General features: G+C 40.4%; 2 protein-coding genes across 8 annotated transcripts in view; one reads left to right on the forward strand and one right to left on the reverse strand.

Moving 5' to 3' along the window:
• The window catches only part of Sv (paired box protein shaven), a 197099-nt gene extending 189556 nt beyond the window's left edge, over positions 1-7543 (reverse strand). For all 6 annotated transcript variants that reach the window (XM_072008563.1, XM_072008566.1, XM_072008564.1 and 3 more), the window contains exon 1: positions 6205-7543. The gene's annotated coding sequence lies outside the window, so the exon portion shown is untranslated. The remainder of the gene's footprint in view (positions 1-6204) is intronic.
• Positions 1-22066, forward strand: part of LOC139989889 (uncharacterized) — a 203826-nt gene that overhangs the window by 155223 nt on the left and 26537 nt on the right. The window lies entirely within an intron of this gene.

The following is a 22066-nucleotide window of genomic DNA, read 5'->3' on the forward strand; positions in this document are numbered from 1 at the left end:
GACAACCGATGAACACTCTCCGACGGTTCGCGATTTGACGCTTCTCTGCTGCCGATTTCGTTATTGCGAGGGAATGATTTTGGGATGGAATGGAACGAGTTTGAAAGCGTTTGGGAACGTTTAAGGACATTGGGCGAGATTTGAAGAACTTTTTCTTGTAGGGTTGCTTCAAGTTCGAGTGAGTTGAATTGGATGAGATTTTGGTAGAAATTTAGAAATATTTGGGATTTTTGTTTGGAAATTTCTCCAAGTTTGAGCGAGATGTTGGGACAAGTTGATGTTGGTTTGCACGAAGTAAGGAACAACTATAGCGAAAGAGTTATAGAATGTTTCTACCAGTTTTTCATTGAGATTTTTATTGTTGACTAATTATAATTTAATATATGTTAGGATAACGTTTAGATAAGAACTAGACTATTTACCGTAGAAATAATGCTAATTACGAGAATAACCGCTGTCGTTAAATCTACAATCGGACAAAAAATATAGAAAGAAACAAGTTTGTAATTTTAAATAGGTGTGTATACTTAAGATTGATCAAGATTAATGTCTCATAAGCAAAACTTAAAGAAACAATATAAAGGGAGCGTAATATCTCAAGTATCTATTCTTTGCATCCCTACTATCGTCTCGTTCAACCCTACCATCGTATCATCGCGAAGATTAGAAATACTTACATCTCTATAGACCAAACAAGATAAAATAAAGCACTTTCAAATTATCTACAAACTCGATAGCTAGTGAGAAAAAATCACCGATATCTGCCGAGTATCCATAAACTTAAAGAGCAACTTCATCACCTTGAACCCTATTAAAACAGCAATCTTAGTGATCCTAGCTGAATGCTCGGATGATCGCGTTTCAGTCTCACCGATATCAGAGAGATGGCAAAATCTCGAGAAATGGCGGTCGTTGTTCGACGTGATCGCTTCCTTAGCCGCATACCGGGAATACCGCTAATATCACTTTGTAGCCGATGAATGAGTCTATGGAACGGTCTGATGGACGTCAGATTAGATCAGTCGAAGTTTTCGAGACGGTTTTACCGGCGGGACCGCATTCCGGTTCCCGTGCATGACACGTAATAGGTGCGTAATACCACGGTTCGCCATCCCGTGTAATTTCTCGTGCGGCGAGAGAGGATTTTCAGGAAGAAGGCCTTGCATGAAGCCGAGCTCGACGCGCTAGAATCGTTAAGCCGCTAGACGCACGTAAATTTTCCAATAACGATCGCGTCGCTCGAGAAAACGACGCATTAAAGTTGCATGGGCCTTGGCTATCGGCAGCGTCTATCGAAAAATCCTGCGATTAGCCTCGACCATTGATTATCCGTATTGATCGGGCCACGTTACGCCATCGTTCTAACCTTTCAAATAATTTTTCACGATATTCTTTCTTGGGAAAATTTGCGTAGATACGCGAAGCGGAACAAAATATTATAATATCTTTCTCAAACGTTAGTAAACGAGAGGCAGGAAGATTTAGAGAATAGCGAAACACACGTTTTGCTGAACAGTTAAGCGAGGATGGTATTCCATTAGAAAGAAAAGTCCAAGTGGGAAGAAACTCGTCCACGCAACCTATACCTGTCATTAATAACCGAGCAGTTTTTTAGAGAACTTGCAATGTTCTTATCGGTCAGCCGTGTATTTAAAATTAATAGATAGAAAGTTAGGAACTGCGCGTATTTTGTATCTTTTCTTAAGTGGAATCTTTGGAATCTATCATGGTTGTGGCTTAATCTTTCTTACGTTAGGTGTAAATGTATGCGTGTACATGTAACGTGTGTAAACACAGCGATAGCTTGGTAATGGATAGAGAAGCACACGGGAATAAAAATCATTGTGAAATCTAATTACACGATCGGGTCGCGGGAAGATAAACAGGTGCGACCCTCGATCGATCGATTACGAGCGGGTTTGACGGATTGCACGGTGTCGCGGACTCGCAACGAGAGGAATTGTATAGTTCGATGCGAAATGACAGTACAGAATTACTCGGATGTCCAGCTGAGATAATGGTCTTCAAGTCAGGCGAACGTTTGCCGTGTGATTGGTTAAAGTTTCCAGCGACTTGCCGCGCACCACCGTGCTGACGGGCATTATTTATTACGAGCGTTGAACGCTTACGAAGCGAGACAAACGGAATAATCGGTAATCCGAAATTCCACGACTTCGAGTTTCAATTTTTCATTTACGAGATGAAGAAAATTGCTAAAAACTTGCGCTATCGGTTCATTTTCGTTGGAATTTCTTCGTTTCTTTAGAAAATTTTTCTGATTTATCCGATAATCGATTGTTGGAACTTTATCATCAAGGTTTTTTCTTTCAAAGAGAAAGAAAATCCCTAGGAACCTGCTCTGTTTCTTATACATATCTTGATTTTCATTGAAATCTCTTTGTTTTTTTTTTTTTCAATTTTATAAAAATCTGCTCAGAAGATGAATAAAAGTGACACGAGTTTTCGTCTCCTTTTTTCATTTCTGTGGATTTTTATTAAACGATCGATAGTTCGAAATACATTCTCCGGAAATTAAGAATTTCTTTTAAAACCAAAAGATATAGATAGCTCGAAATTTATATTTCATTTTCTTCGATTTTATTTTGCAATTCTTTGTTTTCTTTGTTGTTTGTTGTTTTGTATTGTTTTTCATTGCGAAAATATTTATATAGAAGAGGACTATCGTTACGTTAGAGAAAAATAAAGTTTCGTTGGAGTAAAAGGGAAGAAACGGAAAGTAACACGGAACGGTGCGTTAGGTAGGCATCGATTGGAAAATCGAGATTATGTGGCGCAGGTTCCGAGGAAAAGGTATACAGCAAAATGAATATCGTTGGCGCGTTAAAGAATCCAAACGGTGGAATTGTAAGTATCGTTAAGCGATGTAACGCACGATGACGCTGTACGATCGGTGCAACCTATTAATCCTAAGGTGCAGCAGCGATCGATAAGACCATTAACAGCCTGAAGAGAGGAACTGAATAAGATAGAATTAATAAAGGATCATGAACGATCAGCAAATTCGATTGGATCTTTGTAACCGAACTTTGTATGCAAAACTAAACGTTATCCAAACGTTTCTTGTTCGATATAATGAAAAATTATAGCAACGAATGCACATCGAGTCGAATTGAGTAATACGATGAGAAATTGCAATCCGATATTTCAGTTGCATGTTAAGTCATGTAACAAAGTTACTCGTAAAGAATACAATAAAGCAACAAACCTACGACGACTAGGAACAAAGTGAAATAACTCAAATGAGTCAACAAAGTGGTTCTTCAATAATGTGGTGAAAAATTGCAGTGACCCTATAATAATCCATCAGGTGCACATAAAGTCAAGCTGAATAATACCGTGAACGATTGCAACGATTCTTTGACAATTCAACATTTTAGTTACGCGTGATATCAAATGGTACAATCGCCTTTGAATAATACAGCGAAGAATTGCAGTAACTATGGCAACTAATAATAAAGTCAGCGATACAATAAAAATTGTAAGAATCCTCTATATTTGAAAATTTCAGTAACTCATTCGGTTCACGATATATTCTTTTAAAGCTATAGGAATTTTGCAGTACCATTGATTAACAAATTATCCATATTATACGATCCTAATACCAATATGACACCTAATACTCTAATACCAATACAATATTATTACAACATCCATTAGAAGGAACATATGAAAACCTACAAAAACTTCTAAACTCATCTTAATAAACAAAATCACTGCATCACGCTTAAATTTTCCAAAATAATACGAGTTTCGTAATATCAGAAATATAGAAAATGTAACAAAACGACTTACCGATGCTTGCAACAGCCCAACTTTACAAAACCTCCAAGTGTCGTTATAATAAAACATCACGACACGATATAGTACATCGGTCATCCCCCTCGTAGATTAATCACTTTAATCGCTCGCCCTAATGTCTGTTATCAATTCTAACGGAAGCCAGGGCACCGAAGACTCCGGGAACCCTTGAGAACCCTATCGTCTGTCAACCCTTGTTCCCTTAAACGCGAACAACGTCCGTCTTTAACGACCACCACCTGACGCAACAACTGCCTCACTCGGAGATGGCAGTTGCCTTGGAAAGCGTGGGCCTGGTAAGGGTGGAAAAAGGACAGATGCCCCGGGTGGCTCGCGATTAGAAACGAATTTCTCGAGAATAATGGGAACCGGTTGAAGGAAACCGGCCACCTCACCTCGCGATCGTTATCCGTTTTGTCTGATCGCGTTCGAATTTTCGATGACGCGCCGAGATACAGTCTAGTCGGCGAGGACGCAGGAAGTGGAGGATGTTGCCGGTGAGCATTGGTAAGAGCAGTTTCTTGCAAGTATACGTATCTCGCGCTCGGTTACATGAATATTCATTTGATAAATCGACGATTGGATAGGATCGTTAGAGGCCAGTGTACACGGTATCTATAGATTGAATCCGGTATACTTATCGTCGGAAAAGCTCGCAGAACCGATGTGCAGTGCAATTAATTTTGTTTCGTGTAATTTCATCGGTGAATAATTCTGTGGAGAAGAAGGCCGAAAAGTTTAACTATTTCGTGACTATTCGGAAAAGGAAGATTAACGTGAAAATTGTGCTAAGATCTTTTAGTTCGATGCGATGATAGAATTTTACTCATTGATGTGCGTCAATTTCAGGGTAGATTAGGAATAATTTTTGTATCTATTGTATAATTTTCTAGTTGGATCATAGATTAATAAAATCGATGATACAAAAATTCAATCCGTGTTTCAGATAGGAGAAAAATGACATTGCTTGAAATGTAAAGAAATCCAAAAATATACGAGTTAGATATCTTTTTAAAAGCGGACATTCGTGGAAAATTCCTTTGCGAAGAAGATTCAACCTGTGTGTTTTCCTCTAGCAATTTCAATAATGGAATCTTAGTTGAGAAATTTCATCTCGAAGGTTTCTCGCCTTAGAAAGATGAAACGTCCAACGCGTTGGAATAAAAGCGTACGTTCGTTATTGATCAATTTATTCTCCCCGACAGTTTCAGTAATCGAATCTCAGTAACGGAATTTCATTTTGAAAATGCACCGTCTCAAAAGTATGAAACGTCCAACAAATTAAAACGGAAGCCATAGACCGTGTGTTTTGCTAATTCAGCAGGTTGTAAAACCGTTTGAATAGCCTGTGTCTCGCGGGACAGGATCGTTGGGCGTTTATTATAACGCCTGAATCTCGAAGTTTCTGCCGTAATGCGCTCAAAAACGTTGTCAACGAAGCTGTTCTTGATACTTATTATCGCGCTGAATATGCTACTGTCGAGATAAACTAAACCGAGAAGCTCGCACCAAGTGATTCAATGACGACGCCTGAAAATTTATAGACCCATTTCACATATCCAGATTACGAAAAAAAGGTCTTAACAAACATGAATTCGCGGACCTCGCGTTTTTGCACTTTAAAACAGTTATTGCGTTGGAAATGGCTACTGTTGGTAACTGTACATCGGATATAAATGAATTCCACTTCGTATTACGACACCAAATTTTCTAGTATTCGTTTAATATTCAAGCTTGGTGATTCATTTTTGATAATAAAGAAAAATTTCCTTCAAAGAGAGAAAATCATTACACGTATATCTTTGGAGTAACGTTTTCAATACCGTCGATGGTAACTTGAATCTCATCTCAGCATCTATTTCTCGAAAATCGTCCTTACCACTTGTCAAAGCTTGTCAGTCATTAACCGCGTCCACAGATCTATCATTATTACGTAGGCGAGCAGTTGCCTATAATCGGCGAATGTAAACACAGAGTGTGCCAGCCTATGTGTGCCCGTTTATGCGTGTGAATTGCGTGCATGCAACTATCGTTGCCCCATTCAGCGTATTCTTACACATGCAAATATATTGCGTTTCTATGTTTAATACTTTCCGAGATTTTAACTTTAAACTTTAACTTCAAGCATCCCAAATCTCGTTTAAAATATACGTACATCGCCTTATTAAAACTAATCTTTGACTTAAACTTATCAGAAAATTCAGTCAGCTATCGTATCGAGTTGAAGAGCAGAAGAGACGCTCATAAAGAAAATATTATTCGTCGTGTCGAATCGAATCGAGACTCTCTAATTCAATTAACTACCTTAAAACTTGGAAATATCAATAAGGAATTAATAAATTGTCTAGAATGAGGAATTTGAGCGGGAAAAAATGACAAACTCACCCGAATTCGAACCGCTTCGTCGTCGTGGTCGTGTTCGCCGTCTGCCTGTATCCCTCGGTTATCTTCTGACCGCGCGTCGAAGTCTCTGAATATTCACTGAACACCGCGGCAACACTTCACCGTTCGCGCGGCCCGTCGCACCGTTCACAGTCGTCTGTCATACCCGCACAGATTCTCCTGGTCACAAGAATAAAATTCCGCCTTTTTATTTTACCTATTTTTATCTAGCAAGTTCTTCGTTGATCATTCGCATTCAAGTTTCTAACCAACAGACGCACCGTTCTTCGCAATTAAACAAATCTAACAAACTCAACTCGATCTCTTTCTACCTTATCCACAATGTAAGATACGATCTTATCCAAATTAGTACAACTGCCCTGTTAATTATGCAGATCCTGGAGTCTTCTTTGGTTCACCAATTATTTTAACCGATGAACCACGGCTTAGTGGATTTCCTCGGGAAAAATTGGACAAATTCCATACATCGCATCCGTCGGTGAACGTCGATGAAGGACGACACCGGTGACGCTTCGTAGACACATCCAAACGAGAGAGATGTTCAATCACCGTGGATCAGATGTTCATTAAGAGTGACCGGCTCGTTGGTCACCGTTGCGCGAAACCTTCCGGATCGCTGGTCCCGGTGATCGCGTGGCTGGACGCGTGTGATGTCAGGGGTGGGGGCGGTGGTGGTTAGAAAGAGGAAGCGTTCAGCGATGATCGCCGTCGGGGATGGCGATAAAATCCACAGACAGGATCGATCACGGTTCTTCGGCCAAGAAACGCGCGAACAGCTGACAAGTGTGAGAATTCTATCGCCAAAATTAAACCGTATCGTTCTCCAAACTGATTCGACGAACTCGAACGAACCCCTTTACAACTCGATATCAACGCCAAAACTCGAAACTGGAATTCACAAGAACAGTCCACAGATCAACATACTCGGAATAATCCCGCGACACCCGAACCAAGTTCACGAAGCATGTTGAGCCACGAAGAAATAATCAACTGCACGAGGTGATAATCGACGTGGACCAGAGAGATCCTGCTTCTTTATCCAGACTTCCCTTATCTAGATTTATTCAATGATTTGTCGAGACTTAATAAGAGTCGACGACACCAAAGATCGAATGAGTGACGACGATCGATGAAGAAGGACCCAGTTGACAAATGATCCCAGAAGATGTCTGTTCGTGGTTATCCTGGCGAAGGGAGACCAGCCAGCGTGGTAGCACAGGATCGGGTCGCCTGGTCCCGCGCTTACGTCCTACGTGTTCGTGTCTACGTTCGCCGTTCTACCTCGTGGAGCGTGCAGCAGGAGGCGTGCTGTCCCGGACTGGACTAGCCTGGGCCCCTGGAGTAGAGAGGGCCGGTCGCGCTTCACCTCCGCTTCACCGGCCTCCCTCCACTTGGACGCGAGCTCTCCTGCCTCTCTTCCTCTCTCTCTCTTACTCTCTTTCTCCTGGCGACCGGCTGGCTTCGTTCGCGTAAGCCTTCGAACGGAGCACCGAGGCTTACCTGTCTCTCTGTCTCCCCTTCTACCGCGACCTCTCTGCGATATCAGTGGGCCGACAGGGAAAGAGAGCCCGCAACGGGGGAGAGAGCAACAAGGAGAGAGAAAGATAGGATAGTCGAGGGGAAGAGGGAGAAGGTAATGATGAAAACGACCCCTCTCTTGCAACTTTCTTGAAGTCCTTTGGTGGACGCTCGTACCACGACGCCCCCACACGCCGTCGCGCGAGGTGTGGAGAGCTTGGTCTATTCTCGACGCGGTTTGGACACTTTGGAGCTGGTCTGCTGACGCCACAACGAAGTATACGGATAATCGAAGAACGAAACGGAGGATTGTCCCGCTTTTTAATTTTGTGGATGATAGTTGGTAGGTTTCGCTTGCTGCTCTTCTCTCGCCGCGGTTTCCACACTTTGGAACTGGTTTGCTGAATTGGAGTGGTCGGTTTTGTAGCTTTGTCTTCAGGATCATTCGATAGCACTCGTGATAGGAATTGATTGGAAAATGTTTTTGAAATGTTTGATGCTGTTTAAGACGCTAGACTTTCATATTGAATTGTGACGAGCCTTATTAGTAGGCATATAGTTATTAGGTATTATAATAGGCATATAGGTATAGGTAGGCAGATAGATATTTCATTGAATTGGAAAAAGTATTAGACATATTTTATTGCAAGGAGTTTGTGATCCGTGAATATGCAGTTAACTGCGTGATAAAATGACTCAGATCCAGAAATCGAATCTTATGTTCTTTATCGAGGCACAACATCAAAGGACCAACTGCCGTCACTTTATTAAAAAAATTCATTAAGACTAATCGTAAACTCTGTCGTGTAAAATATCCTTCTGCATCCCCTCGTAATAGAAATGTATTTGTTCAACCTAAAAATCGTAGAAAATATAATTGTTAGACATAGGAAGGTTACCGAAGATCGAACGAATAAGACTAAAAAAGGGACGTTTGACCGTTCGAAGTTTGTATCAAAGACGTTCGTGTGTCCAAAATTCGACGTCGATCGGGAGGTCCACTCGGAGTTGTTCACACCGTCACCGTTATGGGCGGAACAGAGCGGAACCACGCTCGGTGCACAGTACAAAACTTCCCTCCCTTCACGGTTTAAATTGGACTTTGGCCAAAGTCGCTGCTTCTCGTTTATATTCCTGCGTCGCTGCTTATAAATCAACGCGCTCGTCCATCGAGCCTAACGAAGCGCGTGGGCGTGTGAAACGGATCGAACGGAAGGCCATTGAATTTTTGTATAAATTTCTCCGGCAAACTGTCGAGACGCGCAGGATATGACCGGTGGCAGTTCGATTGCGGAAACGCGATATCGCGACGATATCCTGCCGCCGATCTTTTCTGTTCTCCACTCGTGATGTCCATGGAATGTTTTAATTTAAAAATAGCGTGCAGAATTTATCGCTGAAATTAGGTTCCGATTAATTATTCTATATGCGTGCACTTTTACAAATACGAACGATAAAGGAGCTGTGAATAATTAAAAGTTATGTTGCCAATTTTGTTTCATCGAAATTTTTCTTTTATTTAACTTTAATTTTAAACGTGTATCTTCTTTCACTCGTTTTATAAACTTTTTAAAATTTCGCAACATAGTACGTAGTCATTTAAGCAGTAATTAACTGATTTGTAAAATAGCTCCTTGTCAAATGCTATACATATTTCTCAATTTCAGATTTCAAATTAAAGTATATTACATGTACAACCTGTCTTTGTTGAGTAGAAATCATAATTCATATTAGAACTAGACTGTGACGCGATATTATAAAGAGATGTTAATTTTCAGAAAGAAAACTCTTCGAACCACATATTTAAATCTATATTCTTCTCTAATAAAATCAAATTAAAGAAAAATTCATTAAAGAAAGAGCACAATGGAATCTTTCAGTTATCCTAAATAAAGAAAAAGCAAGAGAACGATAATATACGAAGAAACTCAAACGTCAAGCGAAAGAAAGCTCTTGATTCATACAATTCTGCGCTCTTAAATCGTTGCAAAAAATATAAAAAAAATCTTGCCAGAATACTTTCCATAAAAAATATTCCATAAATATACGGAGAACAGAAAATATTCCATGAATATTCTTAAATATTCCATAAACATTCATAATGTGCTACGATCTATAAAGACGAGACTTACTTGGAACATAACATATCCGTAATTAATTCTTAACGTATTCGAGGAAACATTAGCCTCGTTTTGCCCCCGAAACTCGATGGCAGACAGGCCTCGTAGAATATTAAAACGTCTCGGCCGGCTATTTAACGATGTGCGTACCAGATGAAAAGTCGAGCACACGCATCCTGTCCGGCTGGTTCAACGGTCGCCGGTGTAAAAAGGTATATGCTCGCAACACCTCGGATAGTTATGCACCCCTTTTGGTCGAGACGGCCAGCCTGCAACAGTTCTAATAGCGGCCGCCGCGTTCTATCCTCCGCTGTTCGTTGCACTTGCTGAAACAGCTGTGGCACCTGTTCCTCCTGGCTGGTGGCGGCGGTGTAAGGTGCAACGTTCCCTCGTCGCGTTTCCACTCGTTCGACCCTGTAATATCCGGAATAGACGATTGGTCCCGCGTTAATGCTAACCTCTGCTCGTTTCCTTTCATCCGACTCTAATAGCTTTTTACTAGCTTCAGACGCATTCGTCGAATGGTGTGAAGAAATTGAAGATATTTGGAGAATTCAACTTAGATTCGAACGATCATTGGACTATTTCAGATGAGATGTGGTTAGGCTTGATTGATCGCTGTGTAAGAATTCAGTGATATACATTCGCAGATGTATTTTCGCTTCTTTACTCGCCAGGTTTCTTTGTCGCGAGTTATCAAACGTCATTAGCCATGGGATTCGAGAATTCCTCGAATATTGCTTTCGTTGTGCCTTCGACAAGAAATAGGTCACGCATCAAAAGATTCTATAGATAATAATCGGTCAGGTTTCCTCAGTCTGGATTCATAGAATCGTTCCAATTTAAGGTTTTTGAGCATATTCCACAATATCAGCGCGTTCTTTGACTCCTGAAGAAGCTACCTGTGATATATTAACGAAACATTGGCGATGTAATTCCTATTAGATATAACTCATACTTGACAGCGATCAATTCTAGCAACATGGCTGCTTTACGCCAATTTCCCTGCCACGTCAAGAACATTTATCTTTTTCGTCTCCTACGGAATCTTACCCGCTCGAAATAAATAAGAGCGGTCAAACCTGTACGTACAAAATATCCATAAAGAACGCTTCCACTGCGAAGTTACAGTTACAAGTATCCCCAACACCGTAGTCTTTTGTAGAACATGAACAACCTAACTTAACTTCTAACCCCTCGCTAATAAACCCTCTGTCCATCGACTTAAAATTATTCAGAAAGAAAACAGGAACAAAAAAGAAGAATCGTCCATTAGAGGCGATCGTAAAGTTTCCGGGGGTGGAAGCGCGGGAAACACATGGTCGAAAGTACCATAGGGAGGAACACGTGGATCAGCTGGTGTTCGCCGTGAACTATCGAGACATGTTCGACCGTTAAACGCCCTTCACCGTTCGCGAAGGTGAGCACATGGCTCGTACGACGACTAAGGGCTCCTTCGAAGACACGCACGTTCCTTCTTCCCCGGTGTGTGCTCTTATTAACGGCATGCGTTATTACGGGGATGGATAGTAACGGCCGCGTCAACGGTCCCGGGCACCTGACGCCTTGTAACGAGTTGGGCCAGGCCAGGGGCGGGGCCCTTTTCGTCCCTTTTCGTCACGATCACGTCGCCGGCTCGTTCCACGCAACACCGGTAGCCACGGTCTTTTCTTGTCCGATGGTTCTTTCTCTTTCTTATCGAATCGTTCTTTCTGTTTCTTCAGTCAGATATGGAGAAGATAAAGGGACAAGGACCGTTCGCGAGCGAAAGGACGAGTTTAAGTAGGTCTTTAGGAATACATTTATCTAGATATAATAAATATTTTTGTATAAATGTATTTAAGATCTAAGAAGGGACAATCTAGGAGGATATTTGAATAGACTGCGAATAGTTGGCGCAAAGTTTAATTCAAAGATGTGTAGGAATACAAATGATATGTGAAAGTATATAAAATGTGAGGAATTAGTTATGATATTTGGGGAGTGGAACCAATTTTTATTTAAATACCTCTCTAGTTATGTTGATAACATTATGAAATTGCATAGATACCCTCAGTCTGGTACGAGTTCTTTGGAATTCGATAGAAGTTGCACTTTTTAGGTTCCTGTAATAGGTTTAAATGCTCTTCAAAAATGTTTTACCAAATATATGAATTATTTATTTAATTTGGAAAGATCGTCAGCCGAAGTTCAGGATCAACGATACTATGTTTATACGAGCTTCCCAGTTTGAACACCTTGTCGTCGAGTTTTCTTTGTTAATCCAAAAAGTAATGTAACTACTTCATGGAAAATACTTAATGTGAAAAAGAATTCCGTATGTGTGTCATCGCGATTAATTAATACACAAGAATATACCGCGATATCTTTCCGATCATAGCGTGTTCGATTTCCGACAACCCGTAAATCTTCTCGAACGGTCCGTAATGGATCGAATCCTCACCGTCGAGCAAATTAGGCAGTTGGACGCGGCTATTAAGCATCGGAACACGGGGATAATTCGCAGGGAGGAGATAATTCCGTTGGCTCGAGCAGGAGGATAGAGATCGTTTATAGGCTGAGGATCGAAATAGACGCTCGAGGCGAGATGTGAACGCGTGAATTGCCACCTGAGAGGATGAGGGGTCCTGCAACTGGACGAGATAAACGCATCACGTTCGATGAGACAGGGGAAAATGACGCTCGCAGGGGTGTGCAACGTGTTGTTTCGCCCCTGAACGTGCCAATTGCCCTGTTGATAGTGTAAATGAAGTGGTCAGCAAAACAGAGAATGAAAAATGCTGACAACAAGTATCGATTCTGATTGCTAGCGTGTCAGTAGAGATAAGAGAAACGTTTTCTGGGTTTGTGAAGGGGCGTGAACCGGTGGACGATGTGCCCTGTGGACGCCGATTATGTTCGTAGCGGTAGTGATCGGTGAGGAGTAGAAAATAGAAATTGGAAGTACCTGTTGGAGTGAAAGCAGGCCATTTCGTTTGCGGTGGAATGGAAGTTTTGACGCGTCGATGTGAATCGTTGGATCGTCGAAAGGACAGAATCCATGGTGTTTGAAATAAATAAAAAATTAATGTGAAAATTAATAGATTAGGAAGGAAATTTCAAACGTTAATTAAGCTTTGAAAATTCGAATTTCAAGGCTAGTTCGGACATCTTTAAACCTTCCTTTCAAAAACCCTTGTCCATTCTTCTCAAACTAATTACATTAACTGCCTCGTACCCTCGACTCTAATTCCAAATCCACCAATTACAACCACTCCTCTTAACAGTGGTCAATTTCCGATATAGAAACTATTGTTTCTTTCAAACACAACTCTGAATACTGACAATTTCAACTAACATTCTCGGTATGTAACAGTCAATAACAGTACACCAGAACTTTTATTTCATCGAACAAAATTCCTCTAGGCTCCACCAACCATTATAACCTTATCCAACACAGTCAAATCAATCCCTCGAAGAAGGATCTCTCGCGAGCGAGCCGCCATTCTGCCCGGCATAACTTAAACAGCATCAAGATGTCTGATATTCGCGTTGCTCACGACGATAGAACAGCACGAAACGGTGTCGAATTACGTGAAAACTCTCGATCGCAGATTAGCAGAAAATGGATCGTCACGAGCCAGAGTAAGCCGCTTAGATCGATATCTGACCGGGAAAACGATTCCTGGAGCAAATGTCGATGTAATCGTAGGTCAGCAAATGTAGCATCGCCAGCAGGTGCACCTTTCTTTCTTTCTTTCTTTCGTTTTTTTCCCCTCTTTCTTTCTTTCAGCCCTGCCGGACGTAGGGTAGGTAATGTCTTTCAAGCCAGCCTCGTGTATCCAACCACGTTCCCTTTTTTTACTCGTTCTTTCTTCCTTTCGCGTTCCCTTCCCTCCTCCTTCTCCATTTTTTTCTTTTTTTTTTTTTTACTCTTCTTACCTCGTACGTGAATTCATTATAGTCTAGCAGCTCGCGAGAATTCTTATCCCCGGATCTGCGAGCCCGGTTTATTAATTATACTTGTTCCACGGCGTAATGTGGTTAGCTACCGATAATTGGTGACTGATAGGGGAATGTAAATTCATGGGACAGAGCTTAATTGAGTGGCCATTTATATACAGACTACGGATATCGAATTAGGACCTCGAAAAGTTTGCAATGTTTATTTGTTTTAGTAAAATCGAGAAGCGTAAGCTATCATTATATTTTAATAGCGAAGATTATTATACGTAGTTGCTGTAAAAATTAAAGGTGCAGTGTACACATACATCGTCGTTCAAAGGTATTAGGGCACCTGCTACTTTCGTATGGAGTAGCAATAATCGATTTAAATTATCAAGAAAAGTATTCGAGCAAAATAACAGGTCAAGATGTGTGATAAAAGTTGACGGAAACTGCACGCAAGAATTGACAACGAAGACAACGAATTGACGATTGCACTTTGAACCCACCATCTTCGAACCCAAAAATTGGACAGTTTTGGAATCAAAAAGTTGAAGAGAAACGTTGGAATTATTTTTAACGAGATCTATAGAGCATCAAAGAAATTAATTGATATTGAAAACGTATATACCATTGAGAATATTTGGATAGAATATTAATACTTCTTGAAACTAGTCTATTGACAAAATTGATTCATCTGTTCACCAATAGGTAAGCGTAATGAGTAGTTGGTTCGATGAGAAAGTACCGGAGAGAAGATCGGTGAATTCAGAGCGTAGAATAACAGTTTCGCTACGAAATCACTGAGCCACGCGATGCAGTATGATCAGGACAACGAGAAAACAATTTCCTACGAACGGGAATTGAATCGATTAGATTCCATTATCTCCTTTTTGTGGCTTACCTGGTTCGACCGAGAAAGTAGTAGAAAAACCGTGTCGTCACTGTCGAGCACATCGTTAAGACAACTAGAATCTGTTATAGATAACATTGTGAACAGTCACCTTTACAGATCTAAAACATGAGATCTTAGTTTTGAAAAACTTTTACAAAAATTAAGTACAAACTGAACGATCCATTGAAAATTCTGCTTTCATTATCAATTATTATTCTTTATTTACAAGATATATATACATGTACTTCGAATTATATGAACAGTGAAGATTAATTAATGATCTTTTAAACGGCTGGAGATTTCAGAAACAACTGGTCTCTGCAATCCCATAAATTTTTCCATTTATACGTAATTATTAGTCATGATTGCACAGAAACGCAGTAAAATTTTTATTAAAATATTTTGGATTGATCTCCAGTGTATTAATACGATTTCTTAATTTTTACTGTGAACTGAAAGAAGATCGAACGAGGGTGAGTTCGCACGATTTGAGGATGTGAATATTGTGATCCAATAATTATAGAGAAAAATATAAAATTTTCTATAAAAATGCGCCAATGTATTAAACCAATTTCTTAACTCTTAGCATAAAATAATAAAGTATCTACTGATGAACTCGGACGATGAAAGTGTGAATAATCGTAATTGCATAGTTGTATAAAAAGATACAAAGATTCGTATAAAAATACATCGATCTCTAATGTGTTACATCAATTTCTTAATTTTTAACGCGAAGTGATAAAGAATCGACTAAATACGAACTCAGGTGATGAAGGTGCGAAGATCGCGACTTCATAATTATACAGAAATATTGAAAAATTTTTGTAAAAAATACATCGGTCTCGAATGTGTTAAAACAATCCCGTAATTTTTATCGTGAAATAATAAAGAATCGACTAAGGACGAGTTCACGTTGTGATGAAAGTGTGAATACGATGGTCCTGTTTCACGTTTTGGTCCGACGGTACGCTACTTATCGTTTCAACGCCTTCATCGGTATCCTTTGGCACCGGATTACGCAGCCGCTGGCAACATCCCATCTTCGTCGTTGCTTCAGTGTAATGAGAAAATAACACGAAATTACACACCCCGATCGAGCGTGGCACCAACCGGTCCGCCACGTTCGGTCCCCGGATTTTGAAGCGGCATGGCGCGGCGAACAGGAAGTTGAGGAAGGTCTCGGCGTTCGTTGGCAGCTGCGTGAAATTTATTCGAAATTCCAGAATTTTTAATTGATCGCCCGGTAAACGAGCTGCCCAACTTTCAGGAAATATTCTTTTTAAGAGCCCATTGCATTTCATAATTATATGTTAGGCGAAAATTAAGAACGTCTACAAGGATAGAAAGGTAGAAATTGAAGAGAAATGGCCCAGATGCTCGGGGATACTAATTGGCTAACTTTTCGTTAGATAACTCTAGGCAAAATATTTAAGCTCTGGGTGAGTCTTCGATTCTTTTCAAATATTTCAAATATTTATAAATAAACGGATAAGAAACGAGACAGCCTCGTGAATGTATAAAGTGGAATGATGCAGTGCACGCGAGATCATCTCGATTCTTAAGTGGTTAAGCTTCAAGATTTAAAGAAGTTTCGTAATATTTTACAATAAAAATTGATCGCTACCGAAGCAAAAGAAAATTGTGAATAGGAAATTACAAATTAATTAGCTCGGTTACATTACGAATCGTAGATTGAGTTTCATAAATCGACTGGATTTCTTCTCCGTCGTAAATAAGAAGGAACAGGAACAGCGTTTCGCTAATGAATAAATGCTGAATAACGAGCAGCTTGTACATTTCTTCTGGTTAAAGTGTCAAACGTAAAGACGTTGTTAGCCTCCTAACGACCTCTTATCCAACCTGTCTCTCCTATCAATCGACCAAACACTTGAGTGTTTCTCGCTCGCGGCTACATTTATAGTGGACACTGATCCCAGGTGTTGCACAAGACGACATGACGTAAACGAGCACGCGTATGTCTCTTCATGTGTAATATCAGTGATCGTTTTTTGATACACATATATCAAATCCTCGGTAGCTAACGACAGTGAATAAGTATTTAACAGGATTTTATCGAGAGTCGTTTTAAATGTATCGTCCTGATGTATATTATTACGCTTCTTTATAGTCTTTATGATACGGCATTAAACTCTAGATTTACGATTTACTTCAATTATTGTCAATAACTATATTATTAAACGTTCCCTCAGTTTTCACCAAGCACCAACCCTCGATCATCATCTAAACGCCACTCCAAACTTCTAAGCAATATCATCGCAATTCCTGTTGTCTCATAATACAACTTTAAAACAATCTTACACGGTTTTATGCAACAGTCTTATACGACTCTCCAAAATAACCACCACGGCATCCTACAAATATCTAAAAATTACTATCATTCTCAACCTTCAACAATTTGCCGATCTATAACCATCGCTCAAAGGCCTTCTCAAACTTCTGCTACAAATTTGCAACCAATGTTGTTCCATTAATTCTAATCGTCTCACAATACCACTGTAAAGCAATCCTACCTATGTAACTTGCCAAAATATTTATCCTCTGCACACATCTAAAGACCACGTTAAGCAATTAGTTAAATACTTAGTTAAAAACCAACATCCTTTCAATTCCACTTGTTCCATAAATCCACTCTAAAACAATTCTATGCAAAGCCCAATATAATCGTTGCAAACGTTCCATGAACATTCCACGACCCCATTTATGAAGGACCCACCATAAATGAAGGACCCACTACCAGAAGCTGCCGAACTCTAAAACTACCCTATGCAAATCTCCAATATAATCATTACAAAGGTTCCACGAACAATCTACGATCCCATTAATAAGTATAAATGAAAGACTCATTGTCAGAAGCTGCCGAACTCCAAAACTACCCTATACAAATCCCCAATATAACCATTGCAAACGTTCCACGAACATTTTACGACCCCACTCACAACCATAAATGAAGGAACCGCTATAAGAACCTGCCGAACCATCATTTTAATCGAAGGATAAAGTAGAAGCCGCGATCAAAGTTCGCGACCTGGTCGGTGACCGTCGTGGCTACGTAAGCTCCTCGGGGTCCGTGGTGGGGTCACTCTCGTGTCGTGTTCGTGGAGGGAGCTGAAGGGGCCCGAACCACGGGCGGAGGGAGAGGGAAGAGGACCCGGAGGGGCCAGAGAGCAACGGCGAACACGGCCGCGGGTGATTACGTCGCCTGTCGGCGCGGAACTGTCTCCTCCTACCCGCGGCGCCCACCGTGCTCCGATTGGCCAGGCTCCCTGCCGAGGAAACGTACACCTCGCTTCTCCTCGTCTCTCTCTCTTTCTCTCCTTCCCCCTTTTTCTTCTCCTCTTTCGTCTCATCCGGGGCCCGATTCACCGTCTCGCTTTTTCGAATCGCGTTCCCCCATTTCTTCTTTTTTTTTTTTTTTTTTGCCTCGTAGTCCTCGTAGTCGCTGCCCCCGAGAACCCTTCCTCGTAAGTTGGTCCCCCTCGTTGCCTGGCGGCGACGTTCTTCGTTCTCTCTGTTTCTCCGAGACGCAGCTTTTTCTGCTTTCTTTACGTTTCGTTCACCTTGGCTCCCTTTCGTCACCGGGCCTGGCCGCCGCCACCATGGCCGCTTCCGCTTTCAGAAACGACGCAGATCCGGGGATGGAGTTCGGATGGATCTCCTCGAGGTTGAACACGTTGCCGAGGGGAGCGGTTAAGGAGATAAAGGATGTGACCACTCGAAATCTGTTCGGACTGATTTGAACGAGTTTTTTTAGGCGGATCTTTCGTGCACCTGTTCGGCACCGTATCCTTTGCCATTTACTGGGTTGAACGATCTTTTAGGTGGAAGCAAATGGGGCTTTCAGGCGGACCCCTCGGTTGCTTGTTCTTCGGTCTTCGTGTTGTTGAGTTTAGTGAGTTTTTAAATTGATTTGAAAAAACGTTTCTTGGATACGAAAATAATGGCAGTATCTAATTACCTGGTTGATCGAGCACACCTTAGTTGTTATACAGATCGTTGTAGGTACTCAGAGTTTTAGTCTTAACATCAAAATTTCTTCAGTCAAAATATCAGAATTTCTTCCATCTTCTTCGAATCGTCCTCAAGTTTAATGGATAATGTTTAAGGCAGTTTCAAGTAACTTTCCCAGTTATTTGAATTAATAAAGAAATCTTGCCTGTCATAGATATGTTAAACTAATCTAAAATATTTTAACTACTTCGTTGATGGATTCTTCATTTCTAATCCCAAACTTAATAATTCCAGGAGTCAATTAATTTATATAGAAGACCATCGAGAAAAATATGATTTTTTTCGTAAACAATACAGTTTCGTAAACGTAATGTCTACAAACATATCGAATGATCAAGCTTCCCATTCGAGAACTATAACATTAAATCTTACTTCATGTCACCATTCTATCTTCAAAATACCATAAAGTTAAATCTCCGGACTGAATTTATACGCTTTGCACACTCTATCATGCAAATCGTATAAAACCAACTTGCCCAAAATATAAAATTTCGAATGCCACAATTTTTCAAACGTCGTCAATCCTTGGCAAACATCGTCAACACGAGGGATTCGATTTATCGGATTTATTTGCGGAGAACGTACGACGAGGAAGGGAAAGATTGAAGACGTTCCAACGTGAAATTACGTCCGGTCAGAAGACTCGCGTGCGCCGGCGTTGCGGCGCACATGCGCGAGTCGTCCGAAGCGAATTTATCGGGTCGCATCGCGACCGTTTGCACGCGATTCCGCGCGGAATAGCGCGGCGCATGCAAAAGAAATTTCACTCCCGTAACGAAGTGAAAATTGTGCTCGGCCACCTCCGTTTTCTGTATAAATGATAGCCCAGCGTTAGACGCATCATCCTACTTTCGTTTCAGGCGGATGCTACGAGCCAACGAGAACATTCGACAACCAACATAGTTAATCAAGTCCCTTTTCTGCTTTTAATTCTTCTCTTCATACTCTCGCCAACGACATCTAAATTTTATAACACCCTGAACATAACAATTTATTCATCCAAAAATGTATCCTTCCGCTGTCGCGTATATTCTTCCATTTCTGTAAAAAAGTAAGTTACCTTATTCTCACGTTAAGTCCAGGTAACTATCTTTACGTTACTCTCGCGTTGGAACTAGCTGATGTGAAACTAAAATCAATTTAGAACTGTTAATCCTTGATTTCGTGATTAATATAATGATCGATTACAAAACGACTGAATTAACAAATTTAGGAAAGTCATAAGGTTTCGAATAGAATCGTAATTAAATTAAACTTGGTCGATGGAGATGAAAAATTTGTCGAGAGTTTGGAACACGATGGACTTTGTTTTCATCGATTTCGTCGAGCGTTAAACGTTTTCTTGGCCAAGTGACCGTGACACACCTCGCAGACCCGGTGGTACGCGTCGCGGGATCGATTTACCCGAAGCGATTCTTCTCGTGGTGATCCAGATCGAACGACTCTCCCACGGCGAGGATCTTAGCGAATTGTGATTCTTCCTAACGGATGATGACCACGACAAACGGGCAAACAACGATGCAAAACCAACCGAGAAGCATCGGTCGTACTGGGAAGCGCTCAGTTGTCATCGACGTTATTACCGTGTCGAAAGAAAATTACCTAACGCTTAAACTTACTGCCAACGAAGACTCCACGGCGATCATCTTATTACACGAAGGAATTTGTGAGAATCAGAACGATGATAATAGGAAATGTCGATACTTAATGTCCCTTGGTCGTACTCTTCTTAATTAGTAAATCAGAATTCTTAGAAGATTTCTTCTCCTAGGTAATAATCATGAAATGTAATAAAAAGTTAAGTAAGTTAAATTGTACTCGATATTTATATAATTACTAATTTCTATATTTTATAGTACAGTAAAATGTAGTGTACTTTACTATACAGACTTATTCTCTGTTTTTTTAAATCAAACATAGTGCGTGGTATTTATTTATCCACTTGCACGTTCTTTAAATTATTTATTATTTTATTCGAAAAATCATATTTTATCAATCCTCGGTACAGAAATTCGATACTAGCCTATTTTCAATGTATCAAAGTATTAAACAAATATCGATCTCCTAAGGAAATCAGTAAACTACGAATGTTTACGCATTTATGTGATATTTAACCATAGAAAAATGGAAAAATATTTAAGTCCATATTCATAAGAATACCAATTCTCAGAAACATCTCATGAATGTAATACGGAACACTATCTAATCTATCAAAAGCACTGCTAACAAATTAACGAATAAATATCTCGTAAATTTGGAAAAAGAATTTTTAATAATTTAAAGTTAATGAAATTAATATCTGTAATAAAATATCATTCGGAAAATCACACGCGTGTCGGTTGGCCAATAATTGGCAGCCAATAAACCCTGGCAAACGATCACGTTGGAAGATCGTGTGATCGTTAACAACAGGCTCGACAAATCCAACGCCTCGTCATCGACTTTACGAGTTGTGAATTCCGGCAGGCGACATCTATCTGTAGGGATCGCGACACGACCAGATACACGAACAAGTTATTGCAACAAATTCAGATAGGAATCGGTCTGATCGCATTCGCTCCCGTTTCAACCGGCCCCGGGACAGCCTGATAAAGTTTAGGAGCTCGTAGTCGGCACGCTTCTGAAAACAACTTTGCACCTGGTCGCACCTGTCCATCGATAGGATCGTCGGCGACGCGTGTCCACGATCCACGACCCACGATGTGCGAGGAGAAAGCAAATTTACCGGATGTTGAAGATATTTGTTTAGCGATATGTAAGATATCGTCGCCGAATTCGATGATTTAGATGAACGGAAGCGAAGGTTAGCTGCGTCGGTGGCGCCCATTGTGTGGAGATTTTGTGGAATCGTATCGTAGATCGGCGAAGATTATTTAATTCTTGTTTTTCTCGAGATTTCTTGATTTTGTTTTATTAATAAATTTTTTCGAACGCGAACTCCAGTATCGTGCGATGACTTTAATATTGTTTTCACTGACGCATCTTTCGGATTAGAAAATACACACACATGTGGATTATGTTTTATGAGATGTTCTAAAACGGAGAGTTTAATACTGTGCGATATCGTTATTTATAAAGATCTTAGACACTAACTCGATTATGTAACTGAATTATTATAAAGTGTAGCAAAGATATGCATAAATATACCAAAATTTTATTTTATTTATATATACCATAATTTAGAAAAAATATTTGCCTACGAGGAATTAAATCTAATGGAAACCACCGGCTTAACCAACGATACCATTTAAGTATTGCACAAAAAAAGAATCGACCCATGGCAACAAACACTGAAAAAGGAAGAGCCGATCGTGAAGAAGCATCTCAGTCAACGATCTTCAGCCGCAAACTACAAACA

This window comes from Bombus fervidus, chromosome 8 (genome assembly GCF_041682495.2).
Source record: "Bombus fervidus isolate BK054 chromosome 8, iyBomFerv1, whole genome shotgun sequence".
Lineage (NCBI taxonomy): Eukaryota > Metazoa > Arthropoda > Insecta > Hymenoptera > Apidae > Bombus > Bombus fervidus.